The following is a 14,664-nucleotide window of genomic DNA, read 5'->3' as shown; positions in this document are numbered from 1 at the left end:
GCCTGCACAGCCTTCTACATGGAATGTTGCTAATGGAATAGCAACATTCCATGTAGAATCTCCAATAATAGCAACATTCCATGTAGAATCTCCAATAGTATCTATTTTATTTTTGTTACATTTGTACCCTGCGCTTTCCCACTCATGGCAGGCTCAATGCGGCTTACATGGGGCAATGGAGGGTTAAGTGACTTGCCCAGAGTCACAAGGAGCTGCCTGTGCCTGAGGTGGGAATCAAACTCAGTTCCTCAGGACCAAAGTCCACCACCTTGACCACTAGGCCACTCCTCCACTCTTTGACAGCCTCAGATGTTATGACCAGTCTTATTAGAGTAGCAGGCAGGGTCCCTGGCGTAGACTAGTGGTTGATACAGTGCATTGTTGAAAAGGGGACCCTCAGCCCCCCCCCCCCCAAACCCAACAAAAACTTACTGTACCCACATAAAGGTGACACCTGCAGCCATAAGGGCTATTGTAGTGGTGTATAGTTGGGTACAGTAAGTTTTTGGTGGGTTTTGGAGGGTTCACCATACAATATAAGGGGGTAAGGGTGAGATGTGTACCTATGACCTTTTAAGTGAAGTCCACTGCTATGCCCACAGGGTGCCCCACTGCTCTGGTGTCTACTAAGAATGTTGGCTCCTCCCATATTCCAATGGCTTGATTTTGCACATTTTTTCACTTGGATTGTTTTTTTTTCAAGAATGGTTCAAAGAGATAGATACACAAAGCACAAAATGTCTAGGAAATAGCCATTTTTGAAACAAAACGATAGATGTTCTTCAGGTTCAGAAATGGCCGTTTTCATTACTTGATCTTCGGATGTTTTCAGCAAAACGTCCAAAGTCAGATTTATAGATCATATTGTTATCAATAGAAATCAAACAAAATAAAACATGGAAAAGAAAATAAGATGATACCTTTTTTATTGAACATAACTTAATACATTTCTCGATTAGCTTTTGAAGGTTCCCCTTCTTCGTCAGATCGGAAATAAGCAAATGTGGTAGCAGATAGTATATATAAATGAGACATCCAAGCATTACTTTGACAGTCCAATAAAAAAAGGTATCATCTTATTTTCTTTTCCATGTTTTATTTTGTTTGATTTCTATAGATTCTACATGGAATGTTGCTATTCCACTAGCAACATTCCATGTAGAAGTCGGCCCTTGTAGATCAGCAATGTGGCCGCGCAGGCTTCTGCTTCTGTGAGTCTGACGTCCTGCACGTACGTGCAGGACGTCAGACTCACAGAAACAGAAGCCTGCGCAGCCTTCTACATGGAATGTTGCTAGTGGAATAGCAACATTCCATGTAGAATCTCCAACAGTAGCAACATTCCATGTAGAATCTCCAATAGTATCTATTTTACTGTCATAGTAATGCTTGAATGTTTTCACTTATATACACTGTCAGCTAGCACATTTGCTTATTTCCGATCTGAGGAAGAAGGGCAACCTTCGAAAGCTAATCAAGAAATGTATTAAGTTATGTCCAATAAAAAAGGTATCATCTTATTTTCTTTTCCATGTTTTATTTTTTGATTTCTATTGATAACCTTAAGAGTGGACTAACACGGCTACCACACCTCTTTACATCATATTGAAAATGCTCCTGTAGGTCATTTATTCCTACTACTAGGATCCAAGTTGCCTATCTCCCAGTTAACCTCATTGATTGTATTTATGCTTATATTTGGCCATATTACTATTGTTATACTGTTAACAACATTGTAAGTTTTATGTCAGGCGTTACCTGTTGTACTCTTGTCTCAGGTAAATCTCTTCAAAATGGCAGTTAATAAATCCCAATCAAGAAAAAGTAAAAATCTCACAATGACATATACAAAACGGGAGCCAACTCTTATTTATATGCTCCAGTCACCAGGGTTTAAGGCAACATCCACAATTCTATATAGTCCTTTTTTCTGTGACATTTTAATTCTCATAGACGGAGCTTTCAAAGTATTTCACGAGTTCTAACATCTTTGCAATCAAGTGGTGCCACCTTCTGGCACTAAGAATAAGTTGCATCTCTTTATTCTGTATGTGTGCGGTTATATACGCTTTTCCACCCAAATACTTTGACACTAGCTTTTAAGGTAAAATTAAATCCTGCCTACACACCCACATTTTTGATATTGCTTTCAATTTCTTACCTGGATCTCCCTGCTCATTCCTTTATTGTTAAAACAATTTTTATGGCAATCATAGCTCATCTTATTTGGTAGCTTAACCCTTACCAGTAGAATCGAGAGGTGTGGTAGCCGTGTTAGTCCACTTTTAAAGGTAATCAATAGAAATAAAACAAAATAAAACATGAAAAAGAAAATAAGATGATACCTTTTTTATTGGACATAACTTAGTACATTTCTTGATTAGCTTTCGAAGGTTACCCTTCTTCATCAGATCGGAAATAAGCAAATCTTGGTAGATGACAGTATATATAAGTGAGACATCAAAGCATTTCAGTGACAATCTAACAGGGTGGGGATGGAGGTGGATGGGTGAGACAGGGGGATTTCATAGTAAGAATCCTGAAAGGTAACTTTTAAACAATACAGGAACTTAAGACCTTTGAAGTCAGAATGATTAAATATTTTGACACCCACCAGACAGGACTTAACAGAGATCTGGGCTTTCTAGCCCATTATAGGCCAAAAAATTGTAAATTGCACTGCTTTGCTTGTCACTCTCCTGTCTCCATGCATATCCCCCTGTCTCACCCATCCACCTCCATCCCCACCCTGTTAGATTGTCACTGAAATGCTTTGATGTCTCACTTATATATACTGTCATCTACCAAGATTTGCTTATTTCCGATCTGACGAAGAAGGGCAACCTTCGAAAGCTAATCAAGAAATGTACTAAGTTATGTCCAATAAAAAAGATATCATGTTTTATTTTGTATGATTTCTATTGATTACCAGTAGAATCGAGAAATTACCACTAGGGATTAGAAGTGGCATTTTGAACCTAGACACTGATGGGGTAGTGGTATCCAGGGTTTGCAACCATTTCCCACTGGATACAAGGACCCCCCCCTCCTTGAGAGCTTGGGGAGGGGCGTTGGAAAGTGGGAGGGTTTTGAGAAAGATTTTGAGGCGGTGTTGGAGTGGGAGGGATTTATTGAACATGGGGAGTGTTGGGGCATGGGAAGGCATGAGGGAAGATATCAGGTGACTTGGGGGTGGACGATCATGGCTGAACATGTCAATGAGGGTTGGGGGTAGGAGAATGCATAACAGAAGTTTCCTGACCAAAGGCATGTCAAACAAATTGCATGAAAAAAAAACCTAATAACTTAATTTCTAGATTAAATGGTAAATGTAAAACATGAATATTCTTTATAATGCTGATTTTTTTATTATTATTCAAGACCCACTTAAAATGGAGGAGTAGCTTAATGGTTAGAGCAGCAGGCTAAGGAAATACAGTTCAAATCCCACTGCAGCTCCTTGTGACCTTGGACAAGTCACTTCTCCTTCCATTATCTCAGGTACAAACTTGCACCCTCTTTTACTAACCGGTTTTAACATGTTAAATGTGATGCAATGTAAGTCCTATTCTTCTCTATAGGAGCTATTTACTGACTAGTCGATCTGAGTATGTTACTCCAGTGCTGAAAACCTTACATTAGCTTCCTGTATGTCAGCGTGTTTGATTTTGGTTTGTATTTGATTGAGCGCCTCAATACTTCAGACATATACTCAGAGCCTATCACCCTCCCTGTGCCTTGCATTCTGAACGAAACCAATTGCTTTGTCTGCCAGATAGCTCAGAGGTACGACGAGAAATGCTGTATTTTCAATTAGGGCTCCAATGTTATTGAACAAGTTGTCTAAACCATTTGAGGAATATTAGAGAATTCTCTGTATTCAAGAAGCTTCTTTTGCTCCTAGACCACTGTTCTTCTAATCATGTTACTCCCTCAGCTTGGGTCCTGTTGCATCATTCTGCACATCAGGAGACGAATCCAAATGTCCTCTCTCCATATTCAGGGGCGTGTCTGCTATGGGGCCACAGGGGCCTGGCCCCCGCAGATTTGCCCCTGGACCCCCTTACCAATGACACTCTCAACCCCCCTCCTCCTGCCGTCACTCCGCTGTTGCACCTCACCTCCCTTTGCTGGCGGGGGACCCCAACCCCCGCCAGCTGAAGTCTCCGTCCTTCCTTCCTTCCTTTGTTTGAGATTGGTGGTTTCTGACGTCCTGCACGCACGCACGTACAACGTGCAGCTTGCAGGACGTCAGAAACCACCAAACCCAAACGAAGGAAGGAAGGAAGGACGGAGACTTCGGCTGGCGGGGGTTGGGTTCCCCCGCCAGCAAAGGGAAGTGAGGCATGACAGCAGAGTGACGGAAGGAAGGACGGAGACTTCGGCTGGCGGGCCAGCCCCCGCCAGCAAAGGGAGGTGAGGCGCGACGGCGGGAGGAGGAGGGGTTTAAAGTAGTCGGGCGGGGGGGAGTGGTGGCGTCGTCGTCTTCGTCTTCAGCGGGGGGGGTTCAGTGCCGCCGGGGGGGGGGGGCTAAAATGTGCCCCCCCTCCTCGGCTCTGGCCCCCCCTACTGTTGTTCAGATACGCCCCTGTGACCATATTGCAGTCAAACAAGTCAAGTAACCACAGAAAATAAGGCAGAAAACAAACAGTTTGATTTACAAAGAGCAAAGCAACAGCAACAGTTTATTTCTTTGAAGGCGTGGATAAAGGCGAGCCAGTTGATGTAGTGTATCTAGATTTTCAGAAAGCTTTTGACAAAATTCCCCATGAGAGACTTCTGAGAAAATTAAAGAGTCATGGGATAAGAGGCAATGTTCTGTTGGGGATTAGGAATTGGTTATTGGACAGAAAACAGAGGGTAGGATTAAATGGCCATTTTCTCAACGGAGGGGGGTGAGTAGTGGAGTGCCATAGGGATCTGTGCTGGGACCGGTGCTATTTAATATATTTATGAATGATTTGGAAATCGGAGCGATGAGTGAGGTGATTAAATTTGCAGATGGCCTAGTGGCCTAGTGGTTAGGGTGGTGGACTTTGGTCCTGGGGAACTGAGGAACTGAGTTCGATTCCCACTTCAGGCACAGGCAGCTCCTTGTGACTCTGGGCAAGTCACTTAACCCTCCATTGCCCCATGTAAGCCGCATTGAGCCTGCCATGAGTGGGAAAGTGCAGGGTACAAATGTAACAAAAATAAAATAGATACTACTGGAGATTCTACATGGAATGTTGCTACTATTGAAGATTCTACATGGAATGTTGCTATTCCACTAGCAACATTCCATGTAGAAGGCTGCGCAGGCTTCTGTTTCTGTGAGTCTGACGTCCTGCACGTATGTGCAGGACGTCAGACTCACAGAAGCAGAAGCCTGCGCGGCCACATTGGTGATCTGCAAGGGCTCCCACTTCAGGCACAGGCAGCTCCTTGTGACTCTGGGCAAGTCACTTAACCCTCCATTGCCCCGTGTAAGTCGCATTGAGCCTGCCATGAGTGGGAAAGCGCGGGGTACAAATGTAACAAAAAAAAAAAGTTGTCAAAACACATGCGGATTGTGAAGAATTATAGGAAAACCTTAGGAAACTGGAAGGCTGGGCATCCAAATGGCAGATGAAATTTAATGTAGACAAATGTAAAGTGATGCTCATTGGGAAGAATAATCCGAATCTTAGTTATCTAATGTTAGGGTCCACTTTAAGCGTCAGCACTCAAGACAAAAGACCTAAGTGTCATTGTAGACAATATGCTGAAATCTTCTTCCCAGTGTGTGGCGGCAGCCAAAAAAGCAAACAGGATGCTAGAAATGATTAGGAGAGGGATGCAAAATAAGACCAAAAATATTATAATAGCTTCTGTATCGCTCCGTGGTTCAAAGAAGGGCAACCAAAATGATAGAGGGGATGGAACTGCTCTCGTATGAGGAAAGGCGAGGTTAGGGCTCTTTAACTTGGACAAGAGATGGCTGAGGGGGGACATGATTGAGGTGTACAAAATCTTGAGTGGAGTGGAACAGGTGGAGGTGAACCATTTTTCCTGTCATTCAAAAAGTACAAAGACCAGGGGACACTCAATGAAATTGCATGGAAATACTTTTAAAACAAATAGGAGGAAATATTTTTTCACTCAAAGAAGAATTAAGATCTGGAACTTGTTGCCAGAGGATGTGGTAACGGTGGTTAAGTGTATCTGGGTTTAAAAAACATTTGGACAAGTTCCTGGAGGAAAAGTCCATAGCCTGCAATAGAGATGGACATGGGGGAAGCCACTGCTTGCCCTGGCATTGGTAGCGTGGAATGGTGCTAATAATTGTGTTTCTGCCAGGTACATGTGACCTGGATTGGCCACTGCTGGAAACAGGATACTGGGCTGGATGGACCATTGGTCTGACCCAGTATGGCAGCTGTTCGTATGTTCTTATGAGGGATCTTAGGATAACAGAATTCATACTGACTTTTAGATGATGAAACGTTGTTGGGGAATACAAAGAATGTAACTTTTCTGTGAAGAAAATTAAAGGAATGAAGAAAATCACAAAGAGGATGATGAAAGACAATGAAGTAAAACAATACAGAAATAAAGGGAAGATGACAATATAGAAAAGAAGTAGAGAGAAAAAGATAAAAAATTACAGAAGTTTGAATCTTGGGGCTCTTTTAATCAAGGGCATTGAATCCTTACCACATGGCTAGCGTGTGCCAACAGGTTATTGCAGAAATGCTTTAAAGCATTTTGTGGTATTCCTGTTTGTGTCTGCTAAACTGCACATTCTTGGTTTTTAAAAATATATATTTTGGGGATGGGGCATGGTATGGATGGAGAATGGTTATGGAAATGTTAGCCAGTTAGTGTATTATTCTTAACAAGCACTAACTGCAATAAAATATATTTTAAAAGATTCCCCCAAACTGCTGCGTTAAATCTGGGCTTAGAGAGTGATAATATCCCATGTTACCATGTGTTATGGCCAGATTCTACCACATTTTAGTAAAAGGGCCCTTAGCAATTGTCAATGAGTTACATTACAGTGTGAGTTGATGGGTGAATGGCATACGTTTATGTTTACATTTATGTTAGTGATACAAGTGATACACTGGATTGGGGATAAGAGTGCTTTTAGCACTTGGCCAGTCTGAACATAGGAGGAGGGCAAAACAGTTTGTTTCAACAAACTAAAAAAAGAATGAGTGAGGTTGAAGTTTAAAAATAAATGGGAGAAAATGATTGAGCAATCTCCCTTGACATAGATCCCTACTGGTTCAAAATGCCGGCTATGTTAAATAATGCTGCACTTCCAGTTCTGTATAAGTACATGGAACTAGTTACTGTCACTTTTACTTGTAAAGAAGTACAGGAAACATTTGTAACTTTTACTTTTACCAAAGTAATAATTTCACCAATTTTTACTACTTTTTATTTAGTTAATTCTGATGCTTGTAGTTAAAGGTAAAAAGTAAAAGTGGAAATGACACACAAATGATGATTCCTCAGTAAACCAAATGAAACAGCAAAACCCGGAACAGGATTTTGCTATTGTAACCCTTGCCATACACACAGTAGATCATCTCATCTTAAATTTTGCTTGTCAGGAAATATAGCATATGAGAACAGTAGAGTTGTCTGTGTTTGTTGAACTGGTTTCTGGTCTCCAGCCAAACAGAATAGTGATGAGTTGGGTCACTTTGAAGTGAAGATAAAGCGGAAGCTGGTGCAAGTTTTGAAGAACAGACATATGTCTCTATCACAACAGACTGCTGGACATCCCATGGAAAATTTTGCATTGGGGTGACTGTACCCTGGATTGATAGAGTCTTCAGAGAGGAAGTCTGTTTGTCTGGCCTTAAGGCTTCCCACCCATTTGACTTCCTTGCATCAGTTCTCGAAGATATTCAAACAGAGTTTGCCATCACATGAAAAATTGTTAGAACAACAACATTGATTCCAACTTTGTGAAATCCTTCTCTATAATTGAACAGTATGATGATGATAATGAAGACGAAGATGCAAGTTGTGAGTTAGACAGCACTACTTTTAGGGGCGTAGCCAGACCTCAGCAGGAGGGGGGCCAGAGCCCGAGGTGGGGGGGCACTGTTTAGCCGCCGACCCCCCCCTCGCCGCCACCACCGACCCCCCTCCCGCTACTTTGGACCCCCCGCCACCACCACCACCACCCCTCTGCCCCGCCGCCGCATCAGGTACTGTGTTTGCTGGCGGGGGTCCCCAATCCCCACCAGCCAGAGTCTTCTTCAGCGCCGGTCAACTCCGGCGCCTTCGTTGTGGGATCATCTGTTTCTGACACCTTACATCCTGCACAGGGCTACGTGCACGGTGCAGGACGTAAGGCGTCAGAAACAGATGATCCCACAACGAAGGCGCCAGAGTCCACCGGCGCTGAAGAAAACTCTTCGGCTGGTGGGGATTGAGGACCCCTGCCAGCAAACAAGGTACCTGATGTGGCAGCAGGGCGGGGGGTGGGCGGTGGCAGCGGCGGGGGGGGGGGGGGTCAAACATAGAGGGGGCAGGGCGTAATCTGTGGGGGCCCATGCCCCCATGGCCACACGTAGCTACGCCCCTGCTTCTAATGCATATGATAATGACAAGGATGATGATAACGCATTCTTTGCTATAAGGAAGTCAAGTATTTTAAAAAGAAATTCATTCTTGATCAGTCAGAAGACATCAGTAATATTGCAGCCTGGCCTGATTTGAAGGAATTTCTTATCAGACCAAACACTCCACTTCCTGCCAGAGCAGTTGTTAAACATATTTTTAGCTGTGCTGGATTAATAATAACTCACAAGCACACTTGCATGAGTGACATTCATTTTCAAGATTTAGTTTTACTAAAAGCAAAGTGGATTGAATTGTAGAGCAGTAAAATTGTTGGGACAAAAATGTTAATAGTTGCATTCATTGTAGTTGTGGTACTTTGACTTTATGCTTCAAAAGTATCATATTTGGCAATAACTTTTAGTTTCACTTAAGTAAACTTTTTACTGTGTTCTTCACTGTACCTTTACTAGTAATTAAGTATTAAAATATATATTTATTTATTTTAACTTTTACTTAAGTACATTGACCTAGTACTTTGGACAACATTGGTGACTTGGGTTCAGGTCACTCTAAACAATTCTGGCAACAAAGACAACCATAACAAGGTACTTTTAACACTGTTGCAGAAGGATCTGTCATTTTTATCTGTGCTCCTGTGTTTGCAAATATTTTTACACAGTTGTTGGTATACAATGTCATTTTAGATAAGTTTTAGAAGTAGAAATTGAGGCATACAGCTCAGTGCATCTCAATTTTCACCTGTATTTTAAAACAGAATCTGCCAACATAGAACCTCTTCTAAAACTCAGGAGAAATGGACATGTATGTGCCAGATGTGTGCAGTATAAACATCCAGTTTAAACAATGTAGAGAATATAGATATTTAGAAAGCTGACATATAACTGATTATGGGCTTCTTTCACAAAGCCGGACCTCAAATCAATGCCTCTACCTCCCCCCCCCCCCCCCCCCCACCAGTAGGTTTCCTTGAGCCTATATTAACCAATCCCCAGTGGTCTAGTGGAATGGGGCAGGAGTGATCCCCAGTAGATTCTACGTCATGCAGCTCCAGGTTGAAATGGTACTGGCAAAAGGACCTTTAATGGCAGTTTGACCACTAGTGGCAGTACCATGATCTACCACTAGGGGTGGGCGGGTGCCATTCTGAACCAAGAACTGCACGAGGTAGGAGCAACTGGGGATCACTTGCTGCCCCATTCCACTACACCACTGGGAATTGGCCCAGAGGAAGGGTTCTTGAGAGGATGGGAGATCTTCAGGGGTGTGGGGCATTAATTGGAGATATGTGTGGGATGGGGGATTGGTGTGTGGGTTCTCTTTGCTAGCTGGAGAAGAGGGAAGGGGAGGGGAGGGGAAGGAGATACTGCACTAGATATTACTACAGTTCCAGCCCTTTAAGATGCAGAGATGCCAAGGGTGGTCCATTCCAAAGCTGGAGAGTTACCACTTCATTGATGGAGATTTAAGGTCTAATAAGTGAGATTTTTCTTGCGGGCCCTTGCCATGTTTTAAACCAGTTATAAATAGCAATAAATAGAAAATATATTTTTTCTACCTTTGTTGTCTGGTAATTCTACTTTCTAATTGTGTTGGTTCCAGTCTCTGGTTTCTGCTTCTCTCTGTCGTCTCTTAACTGTCTTGCCAGGGTCTTCTTGTCCATTTGGCACTTCTTTTTTCTCCATTATCACCATCCATCCTACTCAGCATCACCTCTGTTTCCTCACCTCTATCTTGCCTTCATGTTGAGCATCTCCTCCCTCTGTGTCCCTATTCTTGCCCTGTGTCTCTATGCCAGCCCCCTCAACATACCAGCATCTCTCCCTGTCTCCTCTGTCCTCCATCAGGCCAGCATCTCTCCCTCTTTTCCCTCCTTCTGCCCCCCCCCCCTCCAAGGGATGCAACAAGTATTCCTCTGTCTTCCCTCGCTCCTGTTCTATCTCCCCTTTGGAAGTCCAGCACCCCTTCCTCTTTCTTCTTTCCCCACCATCAGGCATCTCTTCCTCTTCCCCCACTACCATCCCAGAATCTCTTCCTATCCCTCCCCCCCCCCCCCCACTATCCTGGTATTTCTTTCTCTCTCTCTCTCCCACATCCTGGCATCTATTTCTCTCTTGCCCCCCCCCCATCCAGACATCTCTTTCTTTCTTGTTTATTCCCCCCCCCCCCCATCACCATCCTGGCATCTTTTCCTCTCACCTGCCCCTGACACTCTCTCCTTTTCTTTCCCCTGTTTACCAGCGACCCAGCTGATATCTCCTACTTGTCTGGCTCCCATGGTCTGCCAAACTTGCTTGAGGCTGCCACCACCAGTAGCTGCTTCTGGCCAATGCAGAGCAGTGTTGCCAGGTGGGCGGTTTTACTGCCCAATTGGGCGGTTTTCCGCGATCCGCCGCGGGAAATTTTTGCCCGCGGTGGGTTGCGGTTTTTTGGGCTTCTTTTTTGTCTTTTGGGCGGTTTTTTAGGCTTTTTTTTCGGCCGCGGGGGGGCGGGGTTAGTGACGTTTTGGGCGGGGCCAATGACGGGGAGGCGGGGCCGATGATGGGAGAGGCGGGGCTGATGACGGCGGGGGCGGGGGTGATGACGGCAGGGGCAGGGTGATGACGCAGGGGTGGGGGTGTCAGGGGCGGGGTTTGAGGTTGGGCGGGTTTTGGGCTGGATTTAGGCTGGTTTGGGTGGGAAAAAAATTTTCCACCTGGCAACCCTGATGCAGAGGCCTTTCTTCTGTCGTTCCTGTGTCCTCTGATGCTCCTTCTGGTTTCTGGAGGCAGGAGCAGCAGAAGAAAGTCCCTGCACTGGCCGGAAGCAGCATCTATTCAGCGCTACCTGTGGTAGTGTCAAGCAAGTTTGGCAGACCACAGGAGCCAGGAAAGTGAGAGATGCTGGATCAGGCTGTGGGAGTAGGGGCAGGAAAGAGAGAGAGAGAGAGAGAGATCAGCAATATGTGAAACTCAAGTAGTTATGCATGTGAGCTGAAGAAGGGGCCCCGATGTGTGTGTCAGATGCCAAATGCATGTGATGGCATATCTGAAGGTGGCTCCCTGGGAGCAGAATAATGCAGCTTGCAAGGTTGACCACAAGTTTCTTTACTATGGGAGTTACTAACCTGTGGTACTTCGTTATTGAAGCTTAGTGACTCCTGCGGAAAACTAAGCTGCAGTAAAATGTGATACCTTACCACAGCTTAGTAACTACACCCCTAAATTTAACTAGATAGCGCTGAACATCAACATTTTCTGGCTAAAGTTTTAACCTGTCCTGGCCGTGCTTCCAACTATATAGAACTGGCTATTTTTTGTCCAGATAAAAGACAGCAGGTCAAAAGCTCAAAAATTTCAAAAGTAAAGCTTTGTCTGGTTAACTCCTGAAGTTTGGCTATAGCGTTCTTTCCATAAAAATGAGCTTTGCAGAAGTCAGATTTGGACACATTTTTGTTATTCACTAATAGTTAATGAGTCCCTGTGAATGATTTTCTATTGCAGCAGCTCATTAACTATTCATATGCACGAACAAAACTACGTATGAAATTGAATTCCTCGTGAAGGCGCAAAAATTCAAGACATCAGCTCTGGATGACAAAACACCAAATAGTGCTTGGCTGAATAATTAATTACTTCAGAGCACACAGATTCTGTATCTGGAAGATATAGTAACTTTCTGATGTGTATTCAGTTATGGGATGTCACTTCCTGGACGTAGAAATATCACAAAGTTGAAATCCAGACATTTCATTTCTGATGCTGCCATTTGTTTTGTAATTACACAGCCTTTTTATACTTTCTTCAGAAAATGCATTCAACACAGGATTTGATTATCTTACAAAGGATAGAACAGAGTCTAGCCACAGATTGTGTTCTACGCATATCCCAGTTACTGATTCATGACTTGTTTCGAGGAATCCTGATTCAAACCCTGCTTAATCTGCATCCACTAGAGATTTCCTTGAGTCTACATATACTGTCTGTTCCCTTCATGAAAGGTGGGGTGATTCCAGGGGTGGACTGACCATTCGGGCCCAGAGGCCGCTGCACACTACAACCCCCCCCTCAGTCCTACATTGAACGGCCAACATGGTCTAGTGGCCTCTGCGGGAGGGTGGGGGGCAGGAAAGAACAACACTCTTTCCTGCCTGCTACCACTATTCTGCCCAGCACTGCTGAAAAATGACTGGCAAGACTGGCAAGATCGCAACACTACCATGGGAAATCTTGGCCACCATTTTGAAAACATGGTGGTGCTGGGCAGAATGGCGGTAGAGGGCAGGAAAGAGTAGGGTTCTTTCCTGCCACCAAAGAAGCCACTAGACTACCAGGACCCTTCAATGAAGGGCTGGGGAAGGGCTCACCCAGGCTGAGGGGACTGTGGCCTGTGTGGGGGGGGGGGGGGGGGGGGGGTTAGCAGCTACGGTGGTTGGGGAGGTGGAAACAGTAGGCAGCAGCCAGGAGGGGGCCAGATCACCCTCACTGTTCAGAGGTCCAGATCACAGTCAGTCTTTCCCTGGGTGTTTCCCACCCTTCCACCAGCCAGAGAGAGAAGCATTTTGGAACCTTGGAAAACCTTCTTCCCACAAAGAAGGTAATTTTATACACTATTTTTGCACATAAAGGGCTAGAGTCAGTAAATGGCACCTAGCGCTATTCTATAAAGGGCATGCCATGATGAACGCTCATTATGCCGACTTACACCACCACCTAAAACCTAGTGTAAATCGTGGCGTGTAAGTTAGGCACAGATTCCTGTCATTCAGTATTACTGCATGCATCTGTACTGAATGCCCCTGACCTGCCCATATCCCTTCTATGGGCACGCCCTCTTTTGAGTTGCCCACGGATCTTTATAGAATATCGCTTATCAAGGTGTGTGTGCAAATCCAAATTGTTGCTAATTAACGCCAATAATTGTTAGTGCCCAATTATTGACACTAATTGGTTCATTAACCAAATGAGTTGCAGTTGTATATCAGCATAGCATCTAATTATGCGTGCGTAAATTTATGTGCCATTTATAGAATGCTGAGGGGTGAAGTTTGGGTGAAGAATGGGCAAAAGAAGTGAAAACTTTTAATTGTCAGACAAATGGGTTCAAACAAATGATTGTAATCCTTGGTTTGCTGGCAGAGACTCTGTTGCACGTTGTTTTTACCTGAATTCATAGCCGCCGAGAGGGGGGGGGAGCAGGGGGGACAAAATTCCCTGGGCCCAGGCCTCCAAGGGGGCCCCGGCACCACAGTTCCACCCGCCCTCCATCGTCGACCGTCTGCAACCGGGCTGGGCCCCCTGCATTGAAATCACAGCACCTCTCACCTCCGTGTGAAAGCGCTGCAGGCAGCAGGGCAGCAGATCGCCTCCCTTCGGGCCTCCTTCCCTCCCTGTGTCCCGCCCTCGTCTGATGTAACTTCCGCGAGGGCGGGACACAAGGAAGGAAGGAGGGCCGAAGGAAAGTGATCTGCTGCCCTGCTGCCTGCAGCGCTTTCACATGGAGGTGAGAGGCGCTGTGATTTCAATGCAGGGGGCCCGGCCCAGAGGGGGCAGGTGGAGGGGGGAGCGGCAGCGGCAACCTCGGGAGGGCGGGGCCCCGGGGGCAGCCTTGCCCCGAACCTAGCCCAGTCTCTCGGCGGCCCTGCCTGAATTATCAATTTTAAAAGCTCACTACTAAGTTTGTGTGGCGTACCCAGTGGATGTTATGACTGCTGATGCAGGCATCTACCCGAAACATGGCCATGTCGAGTCTGGTTACTTAGGCCACCACTTTTTGTAAATGAATTGCTACATTGTGCGTTATTTGTTGGAAACATTTGATGGACAATTAAAGGTTTTCACTCCTTTATCCAAGAATTTCTTTTTTCTGTTGCCCTCACTTCTGTTACTCTTTGGAGTGTCGTGGGGGTTATTTCCTTCTCTCGTTTTTTTTAAATGCCTTCATTTTTAATTACGTCATTTACCTGTAATGAAATATTTTGATTTTGGTTTGCATCTATGAAGGAAGTCTTACGTGAACCTGACTTTGGAGAGACAGGAATGTTCTAGATTTTGTTTTTCTGTTCTACTACCATCAGGAATTTAGTTTATGCCTTTCTCAGTAGTTCAAGGTGAGCTACCT

Source organism: Microcaecilia unicolor, chromosome 8, assembly GCF_901765095.1.
Source record: "Microcaecilia unicolor chromosome 8, aMicUni1.1, whole genome shotgun sequence".
NCBI classification, from domain to species: Eukaryota; Metazoa; Chordata; class Amphibia; order Gymnophiona; family Siphonopidae; genus Microcaecilia; species Microcaecilia unicolor.
The sequence above is the reverse complement of the archived record's forward strand: the minus strand, read 5'-3'. Positions refer to the sequence as shown.